This window comes from Martes martes (genome assembly GCF_963455335.1).
Source record: "Martes martes genome assembly, chromosome: 15".
Classification (NCBI taxonomy): Eukaryota; Metazoa; Chordata; class Mammalia; order Carnivora; family Mustelidae; genus Martes; species Martes martes.
In genome coordinates, this window is record NC_137903.1 from 8,106,018 (window position 1) to 8,124,265 (window position 18,248).

General features: G+C 45.5%; 1 long non-coding RNA gene across 1 annotated transcript in view; it reads right to left on the reverse strand.

Moving 5' to 3' along the window:
* Positions 1 to 18,248, reverse strand: part of LOC308356098 — a 39,938-nt gene that overhangs the window by 8,399 nt on the left and 13,291 nt on the right. The window contains exon 2 of the long non-coding RNA XR_013968039.1: positions 9,867 to 10,058. This is a non-coding gene — a long non-coding RNA (uncharacterized lncRNA). The remainder of the gene's footprint in view (positions 1 to 9,866; positions 10,059 to 18,248) is intronic.

Sequence of the window (18,248 nt, forward strand, 5' to 3'; positions counted from 1 at the left end):
AGTGGTGGGGATAGTGGTGCTGGTGATGGTCATGGTGATGGTGATGATGGTCGTGGTAGTAATGGTGGTGGTCATAATATTGATGATGTTGGTGGTGGTGGTGATGTGGATTTTGGTGGTGATGGTGGTGATGGTGATGGTGGTGATGGTGCTGTTAGTCCTGGTGTTAATGGTGGTGTTGATGGTGCTGGTGGTAGTGATGGTAGTAGTGGTGGTGGTAATGGTGGTAGTGGTAGCAGTCGTGTTGGTGGTGGGTCCAGTGATGGTGGTAGGAGTGGTGATAGTGTCACTGACATGGGTTTCTGGTCCCTGCTGATTGATGAAAGTCCAAACCCAAGTAAGGAAGGACTTCCCTGGAGCAGTGTTCTGCCGGAAGTGCAAGGGATTCTTGTTCCCCAGTCTTGCACTCTTCTCTGTGTTCATTCCTAGCAGAATCATGTGAAGGGAAGTTCAACGTACCACAGGTGTCCAGTGAATCACATGCTACCTTGTGAGGAGTGAGGGAGAACAGAGGGAAGATACACTCCACTGAAGCATGGAGAAAAAAGTCCATGCCCATGACAGGTACAATACACGGTGCCCATTATACTAGTTCTAACTTTAAAAATGAAATTTCTAGTGGCCATGCTTTCATTACTAGCGGACCTTTACTCCATATACCCAGAGATACAAACCTACCTACGAGATCCACATAAGTATGACAGATCTCTCTCACATGCATGCCATCCTGATTGAACCAGAGCCATTCACCACCCAGGCATGGCCTCACAGGGCTCCTTGTATCCAGGGATCTTCCAGAGTTATTTGGAATCCAGGATTGCCCTGGCGTTGCAACTTTATCCTTGCCTCTCAGTCCTATCTGAATTGAGGTAGAACCAATTAAATTCTTTCCAAGAGCTGATTTCCAACAGATATTGGGACAGGTAGGACAATGCTCTGCCTGGATTTGACACCAAAGAAATGTCACCCGTGTGTCAGCTGCAACCTGGTGGCAGGGAAGATCATGGCCCTTAGCATGGCATCAGCACTTCTCTTAATGACCTCACGTGTTCTGTGGAGAGGAGGATGACAGCCCGGAGCCCTGTGGAACCGAGGGCCTTGAGGGCAAAAGAGCCGTTACTCTTGTCAGGGAGGAATGACTTCAGCCATGTTGGGCCCGAGGCCATATCGTTATCTGCCTTAGTTGGCTATATCTGGCTCACTTAACTACCTCTGCAAAGCACACTTTTATTCCACATTCCCTTCGCAGAGAATATGGATGGCCGCAATCCATACAAACACTGAGAAGCTTGTAATTGCTCTCTGTTCCAGAGCCAGCATGACTATGGGTACGAGGAAAGGAAAGTTCAGGAAAACATTATAAATTTACACTCACACCCCAAACTGACAGTTCTCAACCATAATGTCACAGCACCCAGGTAAACCGTGATGGGTTGTGAAGCTCACGGAAAGTAGTCCATTACTAAAAATAAAGCATGGGCACTTACAAATTGTTTACTCGGAAAAAAATTAAGTGGATGCAAACTCATCTCAGTAGTCAGATCCCTTCCATCCTTTTCTCTTCTGATATCCAATCCTGAGACGGAGAGGAAGGGACAGAGTTAAGGAGAGAATCTCAGGGTAAAATGCATATCATCTGTGACCTGTTCTTATCCATGTAGTTGCTATAATTGGTTAAGCACATGGGGATATGTGCACAGATAAGTATTGCTGGTCACATTGCTCTGGGAAAAAAAAAAAAAAAAAGCAAAAAACAAGATCAGATGCCCAGATTTGTATAGACAAGCAATCCTCACCCGACATGTGCATCATTATTCCAGAAGGGTGTTTGTAACTCAGGTTATTTTCCATAGGCTGATGTTAATCGTGGTGGCTAATTTCTAACACCAGTTCAGTATGTCCCAGGTTTTCAAGGGAGTAGCAATGGAAATTTGCCCTCTTCTTGGGACCAAAATGAGTTACCAAGGTGGAAAAGAGATGAAAGCAGGAGACAGAATGCTTCTGACTCCCACTCAAATGTCCAGATGGTTCCAATGTCAACCTTATGAAGGAACTACCTGTCACAGACATAATGGGGTGAAGAATTTCATCCTCCAGGAATGTTCTGTGAGCCTTCTTTGCAAGAAAAGTAGGATACCAGAAAATGTGCATTTCTGCCAGGATCCTAGAGCACAGCACTGACAAAGAATCAGATGACTGTCCAGTGGGCAGGGGCGAGGGTTGTGGCACGTTGCAAGGATGATGTGGTGGGTTTAGCGGAGAAATTCTGCAGGGAAAGCAGCCTGGAGGAAGGAAGCTAGATTGTGGAAAGACGATAGGAGGGACTGTCATGAGGAGAGAAACTGGGGCAGAAAAAATATCATTCAGAGAGGCTTTGTGGGAAGCTTTGTGGGAAGGGTACATTGGATAAAATCTCAGGTTAAACCCCTTTCAAGAAAGTCCTGAGCAGAAAGCGCAGAGGCTGGGCCTCACGGGCCTGTCCTCACAAGGAGGTCACATCAGGATGGATTCATGCCTTCACATTCACAAGATATGGAAGAAGTGAAACCACCTCCAAGAAGGGACACCAACAGTTTTACAGGTTCCTGCTTATGAAACTTGCCAAGGATTGGAACTCATTACTAAGCAAAAATGCATATGATATTTTCAGGATCTCAGAGTGCGTGGAGTAGCATTCTAAATGCCACTAGATTGAAGACGCTTTAGCAATATTTTTTTTATATTTGCACAGTACATTCAAAATAACTGAATAAATTTTAAACTGCATTATATCATTTGGGAATTACAATGACCTAGAATGAAGATCGATATTACAAGATGAGAAAACCAACATGGGATGGAAGTTCTGCGGTTTGCGATGTTCATCACTATAATGAGCCAGAGAACTGGGCAAGAACCCATTACTTGTGACTGTACATATAGTGGCCTTCCCATCATGAAAAACAAAAACAAGCAAAAATTGTCAGCCTGAGACAGGAATGAAACCTAGACCATCAAGGAAATGGGAACCTATTGTAGATAGTGGAGTTGGCTCAGACTTTGATTACCCTCCTTTCTTTTCTATCGCTTTCTATCACATGGGACCATTGAAATGGCCCTAAACTTGAACTGTCTACCTCAGAGAATCAATTCATTTCCATTACAGAAACCACGAGAAAATATTTCTTCTCAGCATTGTTTATGTGCAAATGGCCATGGCCTATTGTTTCCTAAATCTTAGATCCTTTGGAATATTTCACCACATTTGACCTTAATCTTTTCCCAGGACCAGAACGTGAATGGAAAATGATCTATGGGTCTTCACCGAAACAGCTCAGTTGAAAATTACCTTTGGGGCACCTGGCTGGCTCAGTCAGTGCAACATGTGACTCTTGGTCTCAAGGTCATGAGTTCAAGCCCCATGTTGCGTGTAGAGCTTACTTTAAAAAAAAGAAAATGATCTTTAAAATAGTGAACTCATAAAATAAAGGCAAAAAAGTAAAAAAATAAAATAAGTGAACTCATGAAGTAAAATTTCTGCTTTGATCCAGCCAAATAGTAAATGATCACGATTTTAATAGACAACAAACGTCATATGAAGAATGAATGAAAGTCTTAATTAAGTATGTCTTAAGATTGTTTCTTTTTTTAATATCTGGATGCTCCTTTGCCCTTCTAGAATTGAGCTTAAAGCAACATTTTGCTCAGTTAATCTTCGGAGGCTTGCACTAGTTTGGAGAAATCCACGCTTCACCTGGAAAATCACTCAAAAACTCTACAAGTCAGTTTCCTTGTGTATAAATAAGCTAAATGGTATCTAACTTGAAATTTCACTGCGATAGTTAGCTGAGCTCATGTATATGAAATTGCCTAGCACAGCAAGAAAAAAATATTTGACATGATATAACGTAGGCAATCTCAGGTCTTTTTTTTCCCTCTTGGGAAAAGTGAAAAGGGTTGAGGATTGGTTCCAAAATTCCAGGCAATTTTCTCCACCTATCATTCTCTCCTAACCACATTACAGTTGGATCCAATATCTTACTTCTTGTCCCTAATCTGTATTGTTATACTTGTGAACATTTTAGGTAGCTCCTGCACACCTCCCTTGAAGTGGCCTAAGAAGTCACAGATGCTATAGTTTTGTTTCCAAAGTCTATGAAAGACTATGTTCTCCTCTGTCCTGAATCTTTGTGCAGGTGGGTCCTTATCCCCGCACACTTGCTATGCCAGATTAGTGATAAAACTATGCATATCTGATGATCTATCTGAACCAGAACATGCTAGAGCGTCCAGGGGGTCAGATTCATTAGAGGTCAAACTGAGAAAACTATGCAGGGAAAAATCTATGTAAGAGAATTCAATTTTGGGGGCGCCTGGGTGGCTCAGTGGGTTAAAGCCTCTGCCTTCAGCTCAGGTCATGATCCCAGGGTCCTGGGATCGAGCCCCGCCTCGGGCTCTCTGCTCAGCAGGGAGCCTGCTTCCTCCCGTCTCTCTCTCTCTGCCTGCCTCTCTGCCTACTTGTGATCTGTCAAATAAATAAATAAAATCTTAAAAAAAAAAAAAAAAGAATTCAATTTTTAAAACTGTGTTCAAAGTTGACCCTTACACTAACTTCTGGGAATGACAAAAATCAAGGTATTTTGGGGGGCCTGGGGGGAGCAGTTGATCAAGCACCCAACACTTGGTTTTGGCCCAGGTGGTGATCTCAGGTTCATGAGACTAAACTTTACATTGGTCTCCATGCTCAGTACAGGGTCTGCTTGAGATTCTCTCTCCCTCTCCCTCTGCCCCTCCCACTCATGCTCGCTCTCTCTCTGTCTTTAAAATAAATAAATCTTTTTTTAAAAAAATCAAACCTTGCCCATTTATTTAGTTCATTATCCTTGCCTCATCCCACTGGCCTGTAGACACCCATAGCAAGTCCTCCCAGACAGAAGAAGGGCAACTAGCCCATCCCAATGTAAAATGTGTCTCTGGGGGACCCTTAATGAGACTAAGGGGACCTCGGAGAGTGTCTCCGTTGTTACACCCAACACGGGAAACTTCCTGAACATTTAGCACTGTTTAATCGTCTCATCCCCAACTCACCCCACAATCCCTCACCAGACGGGCTATATGCACACACCAGGGGAGAAGGACAGAATTGGCTGAAAGATGGCAAACCATGGGAGACCACAGGCATCCCATAGACCCTAGAATTTTAAGGCTTTGAGTTCTTTTATTTAATTGGACATGTGGAATAAACTACTGATACGGTGAATTAAACCACTCTTCTCTGACGCCTCCCTGAAGCTTTCAGCCCAGTCTATATCGGGGAAAATAAAATGAGTGTAAGAAACTGGAATAATGGTCTCTCAGATCTCTTCAGGTCTGAGGTACAGATTCCCTCAGATGTGAGGAGAGATGGCTGTTCGGGACCCACAGCGGAGCTCCTCTCTGAGCCTCATCTTCAGCCAAAGGGAACCACCTTGCCCAAAATGATGCCCCTTCCCGGAAATAGCATTTCTCTAACATCTGAGCAGGGTGGGGGTACACAGGCCAGGTTCCTCGAAAGGCTCTGCAAGGTCATCCCAGAGCAGCTCCCTGTGACAAGCGTTGAGATCTCAACTGCAAATACAATGTAGTTCAACTTCATCATTTGCCCACTCCTTCCCCCCACAAAACAGCGTTTCCCAATAAACCCGCAGGCCAGTCTCCATCTCAGACCTGGAGAAGTACTTCGAGAGTACGGGGTTCTCCCGAGAACCCCGTTTTTTCAGAAAACAAACTGGGTTGCTTTCTGTTTACTATACTGGGACTATCGCCTTACGGCATAAGTTGAGAATCTCCTTAAATAACTAGATTTCCTCTTCCCATTCACCAATCCCCCAAATTTGGAATATCAAGTTTTCTTATTTTTAAGAGCTTAACAAGTTGGAATAATTCCTAAGGATAGGTAAGCTGTCCTATAGGATTTGCCTATTAATCAGAATTCTGTGCAAAGAAAATTTTACAGAGGAAAAAACATACCCTTCTGAGCTAAAACTATTAATGGAGTAAATGTTGGTCTGAGGGCATAGGGATTCGAAACTAGTTCTCATCTGAACATTTTGGTGTTGGCTTCTATTGATGGATTATTTAGTCCCCTTGCTTATATTGTATATTTTCCACCCTCATCAAGTCATAGCCACTTGATAAATAATAAGAATGTATTTGATCAGCAATTATTGATCAGCAATATGCATACTGGTTCAGAATCTGGCTTCGGGAATGACACTGGCCAAATTCAAGGCTTCTGTAATCTGTGTAATCTGCGGCCATTATTTTATCCAGACTCAGTTTCTTCATCTCTAAAATGAGCCTAATAATCACATTAGTGTCAGGATTAACTGAGCTAACACATGTGAGGGACTCAAAACATGCAAAGTACAAGTAAGCTCTCAATAAATGCTAACTAATAGGGTGCCTGGGTGGCTCAGTGGGTTAAGCATCTGCCTTCAGCTCAGGTCATGATCCCAGAGTCCTGGGATCGAGTCCGTACTGGGCTCCCTGCTCAGTGGGAACCTGCTTCTCCCTCTGTCCCTCCCCCTGCTTGTGCTCGTTCTCTCTCTCTCTCAAATAAATTTTTAAAATCTAAAAAACAAATAAATAAATAAAAATAAATGCTAACTAATAATGTGGCAATTGTTATTATTTGATAGCTCCTCCTTATCTGCAGGAAAACTTTGCTCTGTAGTCAGCTGGCTAGCTTCAATCAATATCTTTTGCCTGCCTAACACAAAATCGGTCCTTCTGATGCTCATTCTTACAGTTACTTTTTTTCTCCTAGATTAAGTATTTTGTCCTTGTCTTTATCAGATGTCATGATTTTCTGGGGATACCCACTGAAGCTTTTTACTGGGGCAGTAAGTCAGCAAGTCCTCTCACACAAATTGGCGAGTACTACAACCTTCGTCATCCAACTCTTTTAAAGAGTTGGCAAGCTTTTTCCAGAAAGGGCCAGAGTGTTAATATTTTCAGCATTACTGGCATTAAGGTCTCTCTTGCAATTTTTACTCATCACCGCCGTTGCAGTATGAAAGAAGGTACAGACAAGGCATAACCAAACAACCAAGGCAGGGTTTCAATAAAACTTTATTAACAAAACAGGTGACGGTGGATTTGGCTCTCGGGCTATAATTTACCGACCTTTCTTCTTCTGTTTGCCCAGAAATTAATGTTTATTAAAACTAGATTGACAAGCAATGATCAACTTCATCTTACAGTTTACTTTTTGACCACCTAATAAATGCTTGGCGTAGAATTTGTTTTCCAAGTTATTAGGAAGAGTCTGTGAAGGACGAGTGCAAAAGCCTTACAGAAAGTGAAGCTCGGTTATACCTGCCACACCTTCTTGATTGGCCAGACCTAGAAACTTACTAACAGAAGAATATAAGCCTCAGCAGTCTAATGTTACTAAAATGCCATCTCTTTCTTATAGCAAGCTCGGGTTCCAGAATGACCAGATACTTGAGATTCAGTCCACTTACAACCTGTTTTCCAAAGCACAGGTCAGATGCTGTCAGCAATACCAAAGTCCCATAAGCTTCTGCAATGCTGAGCCATTATCTTTGTCATCTGCCCATATCCCAGTGCCTTGCACGCTGTGGTGTTCATTAAATATTTGGTGAAAGGCAATGAATGAATGTCGTCCACAGAGACTAAGATTGACAAAGACTGTTTTCAGTACATTGCCCTCTTCCAAAGACTTTTCATCAAGAATGTTCCGTGGACGGGCACCGGGGTGGCTCAGTCAGTTAAACATCTGCCTCAGGTCATGATCTCAGGGTCCTGAGCCTGAGCCCGGAGTCAGGCCCCACACTCAGCAGGGAATCCACTTGTCCCTTGCCCTCTATCCGCCCCTCCCCTGCTCATGTTGCTGCACTCTCATGCACTCTGGCTCTCAAATAAACAGATTAATTAATAAAAAAAAAAAAAAAAAAAAGAAGAAGAAGAATGGTCAGTGGTGCCGAACCTACCAAAACAGTTCTATAATATCCACAGATTTGTTAATGTGTCATTAAAACAGTGATCCTTTTCCAGAGAAATCCATTAAAGCAACAAAATAGACACTGGCTAGAGCCTCAAAAGACCTAGGCTCTCGTCTTGGCTGTGCTACTTGGGCTACAGGACTTCAAATAAGCTTTTCCCTGTTCTGGGTCTCAGTTTCCTCATGGGCAAAATAAATTAATCGGACTCAATATTCCCTGCGGTGCCTTCTGTCTGCTCAACAATGCTGCCCGCACCGGCCAGCCACGCATCTCGAGTCCCACGCTCTCTACCCGTTCTCCTGACTTGCCTTTGCCTAGAACCCGGGAAGAACGTGACCCCGGGGCCTGGACTCCGTCTCCAGAGCTCTCACACCCTTTGGCATCTCAAACTGTGCACCTCAGCGGGAAACTCTTTCAGTGCATTTCCCCATGAAGTGAAGGCCAAGCAGCCAGGGGGCTCGGGGCCCTGGGGGAATTCTCCCCGCTATCAGAGACTTGTCTGAGAAAGGAAGCATCTTCTAGACAAGACGCCGGGGTAGGTGGCAGAGGGGCCCTCAGCCCCTCCGGTGGATCTCCCTGCGATCGGGGCACCACGCCTGCTGGGACCGAGTTTCCTTGTCGGCAGCCTCAAAGGGAGAGACTATCAGCTCCCCGTGAGTCACAGGGACACGGAGAAGAGAAAAGCAGCAGACAGGCAGAGAAGGGAGAGAGAGAAAAACAAAGGCAAAGGGAGACGTGGCAAGTACTAACTAGGGAATACAAAAGACTTAATGGAGCAATGATTTACAACAATGTGCCTTTTTTTAGGGAAGGCGGATGGAAATTCCACAGAGCTTCAATGTTCCTCTAAATGCTTGTGATTTCAGAGACTCCCTGGGGTCCAAGTTCCCTCTGGAGCCCTCTCCGAGGCGGAAAGGAAGTTCAGCCCCACCTGCTGTGGGGAGGGGGCAGGGGGATGGCTTGTGGACTGGGAGAGCCGGGGGCGTCCCACACCCCACGGGGACAAAAAAGGAAGCTACTCTTTTTGAGGGTGGGGGCTGCTTAGCTGGAGAACCACGAACACCCTCCGTGAAAGATCTCTCAGCGTCCCCATTTCCAGAGGTTTCACCTTCCACGGTAGTTGTCAAGGCAACAGAGTCAAGTAAGAACCAAAGGACAAATGGCATCAGCCTCACTGGGTGTCACCACCTTTACCTGCCAACTGCAGGTACAAACAGGACCCTCTCTCGTCGGCGGCAGCACCCCTGACTCACTCCCAGATGCACAGACAGCAGGACGCAGAGAGAGACACAGGCACACACTCTTTTCCGACCCACGAGGTCTCTTTGTGGACCTGGGAAGAATCTGGAGCCCTCTAAGGGTCTCTCAAATGGGGCAAGCTTTAAAAATATCTGTTCTATTTAACCATTCTGGCCATGTGGGGTTCCGCGACACGGGGAGGAAGCCCTCTGTTTTGAAAAACAATCTCTTGTCCCTCTGTCTTCAAAACAGACCTAGAGTTCTAAATATTTTCCTTATTCATAATTCCAGAGGATCAAGTGAACATTCAAATTCATAGGGTCCCAAGAGCTCAAGCCCTAAGGAGAGGACAGCCTCAAGGACACGAGACTGTGGACAAGGAAGAAGCAAGTACCGGAGCTGGAGTACGTGTGTGTGCAGGGAGCCGGCCGAGGGAGTGTGGGTTCCGTGTTGGCCCCGGCCGTGCTCAGTCACAGCTGGAAGAGGCTCCTGGTTTGGAATCTTTCAAAGTAGGAAACAGGCCCAGGAAAACCTGACAGTGAGTTACAGGTTAAGATCGGCTGATTTACTCTGCATTCACCTGTTTGCTCCAGACACATACACCAGCAACACCACCAAAATGTATAATTGGTGACTCACCCTGGTTTCGATGCTCAGGACCACAAGGAAGCCTTCTCAGAGGTGCCGACAGACTCCCTTCTTCCTTCTGCTGACCCGCAGACATCGCCCTTTGGGCATCATTTTCCAAGACACCAATACATTCTGTCCAGTATCGAGTTATGCTTCTAACCGGTCTCATCTCCTCACTCCACTGACACGGACTAGAAGTTCCTAGAGGGCAAGAACAATGTCCAGATCATCTCTATCGCCATCTTCATGGTTTCCTTCATTTGTTACTCATTTATTTACTCAACGTTTACACAGCTCACATTAGGCCAGGTGTTATACCAGGAACCAAGGACACGCTGACAAATAAAACAGTCTCCACCTCTCGGCACTGACTTGTGAGGGAGAGACACTTAGCCACACGAATGAACTGACAGTCTGTGATAACCGTTAGGATGGAACTCACACCAGTACTGTATGAATAATAGTCAACGTTTACTGACTGTTGCGTGGGCCACCAACTGTTCTAAGATTTTCATTTGAGGGACGCTTGTGTGGCTCAGTCAGTAAAGCATCTGACTCTTGATTTTGCTCAGGTCATGATCTCAGGGTCATGAGATCAAGCCCGCATCACACTCCACACTCAGCAGGGAGTCTGCTTGAGATTCTCTCTCTCCTGCTGCCCCTCCCCCGACTCACATGTTCTTTTTTTCTCTCTCTCTCTAAAATAAATAATCTTAAAAAAAAAAAAAAGAAGAAGTTCATTTGACATTGACTCATTTTAATCCTCACCAGCCCGGTGACATGTGTACTATTATCATCCCCATTTTACAGATGAGGACATTAAGAAACAGAAAATCTAAATAATTTGCAAAGGCTTCAAAGCTAGTAATGGCAGGGCTGGGACCCAACACAAGCCAGCCAAGCTATTAGTGCTGTGCTCTTCAGGCGACAGGAAACCCTTTTCGAAAGGCCTCTCTGCAGAAATGACACTGAAACAGGGAGCTGAAGACAGGAGGCAGCCACAGGTGTCTCCAGAGCTAACGATGAAGCAAGTCACCGACTTGGGGGAGGGACACGTGCAGGACTGATTTAGAGCTCCATCTGACCCAACAAGCTATGGAAAGAAAAGTTTGGGCAAAAGCAGTTACAAATATCAGATCAAGAGTTCCACGTTTCATTCCAGGCTTTTGCAGACATCTCCCCAGAGTCTCCATTTTCCAACCAGAGAAATTATCAGCCATGTAAACCTCTGCCCATAGAGTCAGACAATCCAATCAGGTTTCTCGTCAAGCCAAAGCCATTCATGGCCATCTTCTGTTGGAATGGAATGGTTCCAAGACATAAAGACCATCTCAAGGATTTTGCTGCCTTTACCTGTCCCCGACCATCTAATGAGAGTTCATAAGCACATGCATGTGACAGAAAACAGCCACATGTGGCCTGATGTGCTGTAGGCCTGTGGGAGGCACCAGGCTAAGAGGGAAAAGTGGAGACGGGGAATTACATGGGCCAACAGGTTTCCTGTGCTAACCTGTATGGGTCCCCAGAACTCCCAGCGTGGCCCTCCAGTCTCCCCTCTATGCTTCCCTGCTAGGTGAACTCAGAGCACTAACATTTATGGAGTACCCAAAGGGTGTCTTGAGTTGTGCCTGTATTATTCCATTGAACTCTTAAGATGACCTTATAGGATAAGTCTAGTTATTCTCTATGGCTTTCCTCTATTTCCTGGTTCATGAAGGGGTAAGAGCCCTCAGCCCCCGACAGCAAGGTGTAGCCATGTTACCAGTATGGACAAGGAGATGGGCAGCTGCTGCCAGAGCTCAAGCCCACAGCCCCCCTTCCTCTAGGGGGCCCTTCTCCCAGATGGTGTTGCTCCAGAAAGATGCCACATAGAGAATGGTTGTCCCAGAGAGCTGATGGTCCCAACAACTGACTTCGTGTGACTTACAAACACACCTTTGCTGTGTGGAACTATGAAGATGCCACAGCTGATTTTTCCTGTAGCATATCCTGGCCGATCTGGGCAGTCCGTTCCTGAGACTCAAATTCGAAAGCCTTTTTGTCTGAATACAAAACCCTACTTCTTCCTCTAGGATGCTCTACACCATGATGCCAAACTACATAGGTACGTTAAGAAAGGGTTCTTCTGAAAACAAATATGGGATGTAAAATGAATGAATCAGCAATGCAGGACGTCTGGGACTGCAGAGGGCCAGGAATGCAACGAGGCTTTGCAAAGTCTCAAACTCTCCAGAAAGGGAGCTCTCGCTTTGTAGCTCTCCCTGTGATAATGTGGTGATTGTATCAGAGGCAGAGGCAGGGCAGGGGCAGAAGCTAGGGCAACGGTAGCTTTCGGGATCAATGTCGTCAGCAATGCTGAGAGTCATTATCAGGAGGGGAGGGGTATCTAGTAAATAGCATTCTTCTCCTTCTACCTTCAGCACCAGTAAGAAACAGACCCAGGAGTTAGATGGACAGAGATCAAAACACCCCCTTTACAAAAGTCTGGATTGGAGGTCATGCCTTGGTCCACAGCCACGATGGACTGCGTAATATTTTATCCCAGAATTAACCCTGCCCGTCACATCACAGGTGGATGGGCGACTTCCAGCCTCCTCCGCCCCTCCTACAGAGGTGAAGCATATCCGAGGAAGCCCCCACCAAGATAAGGGAGCCAACCAGAAGACACCCACTCGGGACGACTAGTTCCCCGTTCATCCTTTCCAACTCCAATCAGCTGGGTCACTCCTCCTTCTCAAAGGCGCAGAGGAGCTGTTTCTCTCTCCTGCCTCAGCTTCTTTCCCTGCTAACGCAGACGTTGGATTTAGCAAACTATACAGTTCCTTCTGGTTATGTAACTATTTGATGTTAAAACTGAGTGGAATGATATACTTGCAAAAAGTAGGGCCGTCCGTCAAACAGCCACGAGAGTATTTACTGAGTCCCCACAGAGGCAGAGCACGAAGGCTCCGTGGCAATTCAGTTACTCCGAGGATAAGCCCACGGAGCCGGAGGTGGTTCTCATCAGCTCTCCAGACTCTGTGGAAACAGAAGTTAAGGGAAGGATTTGAACTGCAGTGGGCAAAAGGGCCAGGTCGTGCAGTAGCCCTAAAAAGAAAAGTTCCAAGCCAGAACACAGCCCATTGGCACAAACCAGACAGAAAGGCATTTGGAAATTCCTCTGATTTATGACCTACTATAAGATATTGAGAGATTATTTATGATCGATATATGTGCCTGCTGGCCTCTCACTGGAGCCATTGACACTGCCTCATGCCGCGGAAGTTGGCCAGCCCAATCCAACAGACATACTCTCTGTGTCCTGTGGGTGCGGGCCATAAACCCAGATGCGGTCATCTATCTCCCTGAATACGGTGCTGGTTACCCCAGCCCTTGGAGGGCTGACCCAGAGATACGGATTTGCAAGGAGAAGGCAGGTTCCAGGTTTGTGGGGGAAAAGACACACTACAACAAGCTTCCCTCCATAATTCTCATTTGAAATTTTTCATGGCAGCATCCTTCTATAATTCACCTTCCTTAAAGAACCACATAGCTTAGCTCTGGGTCGTTTGGACCTTCACGATAAAACTTCCTCAACGTATTTCCCCTAAGGCCGATCCGAGTGGCATGCCAATAAAAGGAAAACTCATCTAGATTGGCATTTGATCAGCCGCCATTGTATTCTTTATGTTACGCTAGATGATACGGGAAGTGTAAATTAGAAAATATCAAATATTTTATTTATATAAAGTATCAACATGTTATTTGCATAAAATAAGAAACAGGAGTTTCCTTGTCTTCAAGGAGCTGCCCCTGTTGGGAGCAGCGGAAAGAGACTCTTCGCCTAGAAATTGGTACATCAGTCATATTTCCCTTCCTCCCTTCAGTCTGATGAGTACGCCTCGTAGTCTCCCACCACGAGGACCTTGAACACGCTTTCCAATGCCTGCATCACCATCCCTGCATATACGTCTGCCCTCTCTCAAAATACAACCCACTTTAACCCAGGGTGGCCTTTACCTTATTGAGGCCTACTTTTCTTGTAAATCTCAGCTTAAATATTAATTTTTTCAGGAGGCCTTTCTTAAGGCCCTAGAAAGTGAGATTCCTCTACGAGGTGTTATCATAGCATCTTGTATTTTCCCCAACATAATGTCATCACACTGGGCTGGAATTACTCACTTGATGGTCTGCTGTGCCAGCCAGACGGCAGGTCCTCGGAGACAGGGGACCACGTCTGCCTTACTCAGACTAATCCAGTAGACTTGCCGTCTGCATCCTCTGGCACAAGTTACAAATCCACACATAGCCACAGCCACCTGTCTTCGCGAAAGTGTTCTTGGTTCCCCATGCTCTCTGAGGGCTGACCCAGAGACCCGGGTTAGTGGAGAAGGCAGAGAGAGGACTGAGCATTTCCAGTGACTCTCGAAGTCTCAAGCAAGAAGGAGGTATTCAGTTAACATTTGTTAAAAATAAAGATGATTAAGAATAAACAAATGAGGGGCACCTGGGTGGCTCAGTCGGTTAAGCACCTGCCTTCAACTCAGGTCATGATCCCAGGGTCCTGGGATCGAGCTCCGCATCAGGCTCCCTGCTCAGTGGGAAGCCTGCTTCTCCCTCTCCCACTTCTCCTGCTTGTGTTCCCCCTCTGTCTCTCTCTCTCTGTCAAATAAATAAAGAAAATCTTTAAAAAATAAGAATAAACAAATGAATGAAATTATTACAGCTAATCAGTGCTCATCAGAGAGCCGACTACAAGTGCAATAACTCTCAGCAAATAAAAAGTGAAAATCCAGCCTTGTGCTTCTGCCCTTGATTTGGTTTTGTTGAGTGTTTAGAAACAGAAAAGCTGGCCACTTTTTGTGACTTCAATATTCTTCCCTCAAAAAAGATCCATCCCCCCATTTTTTTTTATTTGTTTGTTTGGTTGCTCCCTTTGCTTACCACAGAGTCTCCAATCCTTCCCCAGGCCTACGTCACCAAGGAGCACACCATCTCCACTGTCCTTCTCTAGGATGTCCAATGCAAGGCAGAAGGTGAAAACCAATTTAACAATATGTCTGCATTCAGTCAGTAGCAAAGGCTTCATAGGTTTCTCTCTAAGAAACAGGCTAAAACTAAAAGAAGAGGGGAAAAAGACAAAGCCTAAACACAACCGTAAATCAGGAAGAGTTAGATGTTCTCTTACGGAAGTCTTGGTGGGGTGGTCCCAGGTATGAGGAGGGGACAATGGTCATCGTGCAGGGAAGCACGCTCTCCCCTACCGTTGTTCTTTCCAAGCTTTTGTTTGTGGGTTTGGGGCCCACATCCCAGCCTCTCACCCTGGGACTGGATTGTGCTACTGATGGGATAACTTCTCGTTGGTTCTTGGAGGTCCCACCTTCAATGCATTATTTATTCCACAAATATTTATTGAGACTGGGGATTTAGTGGTAAACAGAACAAACATGGTTGTCGTCTTCACGAAATTTACAATCTAGTGACTGGCACAGATCATAAAATAATACTGCAGATAATAAATGCAGAATTACGGACTGTGATGAATGCCAGGAAGAAAAGGTATAATGTGTTATGGGAGATTGTAATGAGAAAACATTTTAAATTAAGGGATGATAGAAAGCTTCTCCAAGGAGCCAGGGACCTAGAAATGAAGGGGTTTAGCCACTAAAAGACAAGGGACACCGTGGTTCAAGCAAAAGGAAGAACTTGTGGAAAAGCCCTGGCGGGAAGCAGTGCGGTGCCTTTGAAGACACGGAGGAAAGCCAAGGTCGAAAGAGCTTTTGGGGAGAAGGTGCAAGGAAAGCTTGAGAGGCGGGCAGAAACCCGACCTTATAAGACTTTGTAGGCCCTGTTAAAGATGTGGGTTTTCTGGTGTTGGCGAGGATGTGGAGAAAGAGGAACATCATGCACTGCTGGTGGGAATGCAAACTGGTACAGCCGCTCTGGAAGACAGTATGGAGGCCCCTCAAAAAATTAAAACTACAACTACGCTCTGATCCAGTAATCGCACTACTGGGTATTCACCCAAAAAGTATGAAAACAATAATTTGAAAAGATGTATGCGCCCCTATGTTTATCGCTGCATTATTTACAATAGCCAAATTACGGAAGCAGCCTAAGTGTCCATCGACAGACGGGGGGATAAAGAATATATTACACACACACAAACACACACACACACACAGGAATGTTACTCAGGCATAAAAAAGAATGAAATCTTGCCGTTTGCAACAACATGGATGGAGCGACAGTCTATTACGCTGAACGAAATAAGCCGGAGAAAGACAGATGCCATCTGATTTCACTTGCTTGTGGAATTTAAGAAACAAAACAAAAGAACAAAGGGAAAAAAAGAGACAAGCCAAAAAACAGATTCTTAACTATAGAGAACACAAAGATGGGGACCAGAGGGGAGGTGGGTGGGGGGATGGGGGCAACCAGGTGAAGGGCATTAGGAGTACACTAATCGTATTGAGCACCGAGCAGTGTGTGGAAGTGTTGAATCACTATATTGCACGCCCGAAACGAATATAACATGGTATGCTACCTCCATTGGAATTATTTTTTTTAATTAAAAAAATTAAAAATAAAAATAAATAAAAACCAAGTTCCTAGAAACAGGGACTAGATTGATGGTTACCAGGAGCTAGGGTTTGGGGGAAATGGGGAGATGATGGTCAAAGAGTATAAACTTCCAGTTAGAAGATGAGTAAGTTCTGGAGATCTAATGTGCAGCGATGTGACTTGTTAACAATACCATATCATGTACCTGAAAGTTGCTAAATAAACTGACACAATGCTATCTGTCAATTATGTCTCAATAAAGCTGAGAAAAATATACAATTAAAGTATTTGTACTTGCAAAAAATAAAAAAAAGAGGTGGATTTTCTATATTAAAAAGTTTTTGGCAGTGGACTGATCTGAAGGTGACTCTGGGGGTGCCAGGGTGACTCAGTCGGTAAAGCGTCCGGCTCCTGATTTCAGTTCAGGTCATGATCTCAGGGTCCTGGGATCGAGTCCCATGTTGGGTTCTGTGCTCAGCGGGGAGTCCGCTTGGGATTCTCTTCCTCCCTCTGCCCCTCTCCTCCCCTCTCTCTCTCTCAAGATAAATAAATAAAATCTTTTAAAAAAAGGTGGCTGTGGCTGCCCAGGAACAGATTAGAGGGAGGATGGGAAACAATACAAGGAGATCGGGCAGGACCATTCTGCACTAGATTAAGTAGGAGACCCGCAATGGACCAAGGGCGGTGGACACCGAGGCAGAAAGTAGATAAACTGAAGGTGTACTCTGAGACGGCGGCGGCCGGACCTCTCTCACCAGTGAGCTGCCAAGAGTCACCAGGTCAGCCTAAGCAACAGGTGCCAATGTTCCGAATGACTCTGCTCAGTGAGAATCCGGCGGTGAGGCTGTTAGCGAAGCCGCCCAGCTCCGCCTCTGCCCCAGTCTGGTTATTTTGGTCATATAGACATGGCCTTGATCACCGTCTCCTTCCATCTATAGACTCAGTGTCAAATCTGGTTTCCCACGGACCAGATCTTTTCATCGACTCAGCTCCGTGGGAGAAGAGGCTCTCCCCGGGAGCAACACAGGGACAGAGCCTGGCCACAGAGTTATAAAACTGGGGGTGGAAGAGCACAATGCAAGAGAGCAGGAGTTTTTAGAATATGAATTTTATGGTTTGGATTCTAATTAATTTGTGGATCTCTCTTTCCAGCAGAAGGACTTGGCTGAGATGCTGAAGTTAGCAAATTGCCTGCTTCGTGCAGGCACCGTGTCCATTTCAGAATGTTTTCTATGGATTTTTTCCCACGTCATCTATTAATTACCTAATTACATCGTCTAATTATGGGATTCTTCATGTATTTACACTGATTACGTAATTGGGTGCAATTACACTAATTAGGTTAATGATACAGGATAACAGACTACAAATTGCTTTAAAGGGACACTGGGTAGGCTGGTAGGCCAAAAACCCTTTGGGGGTAGGTCGGGATCTGTCTATTAGCAGCTTAGAGCTTTCCTCTTCCTCGTCCTCACCCTGACTTTTGGATCCATTCTAGAGAACCATCTGGGTAAATTGGCAAAACTGTTGTCCAAGACCCGGAGACCCAGGACGAAGCTACAGCGAAGGCACAGTGTGTAGGTAACCCCAGCCTCCCCACCTGTGGTGGACAGAACGATGCCTCCTCACAAGGATGCCTATGTCCTAACACCCAGAACCTGTGCCTGTATCCCCTCACCTAGAAAAAAGGACTTTGCAGACATGATTAAGGGTAAGGACCTTGGGATGGAGAGAGTCTCCTGAATTATCCAGGTGAACCCAGTCTAATCACACAAGTCCTTCCCTGCCGGGATCAAGGAAAGGCAGCGGTGGGAGGTAGAAGCATCACTTGGAAGACGGCGTGAGAAG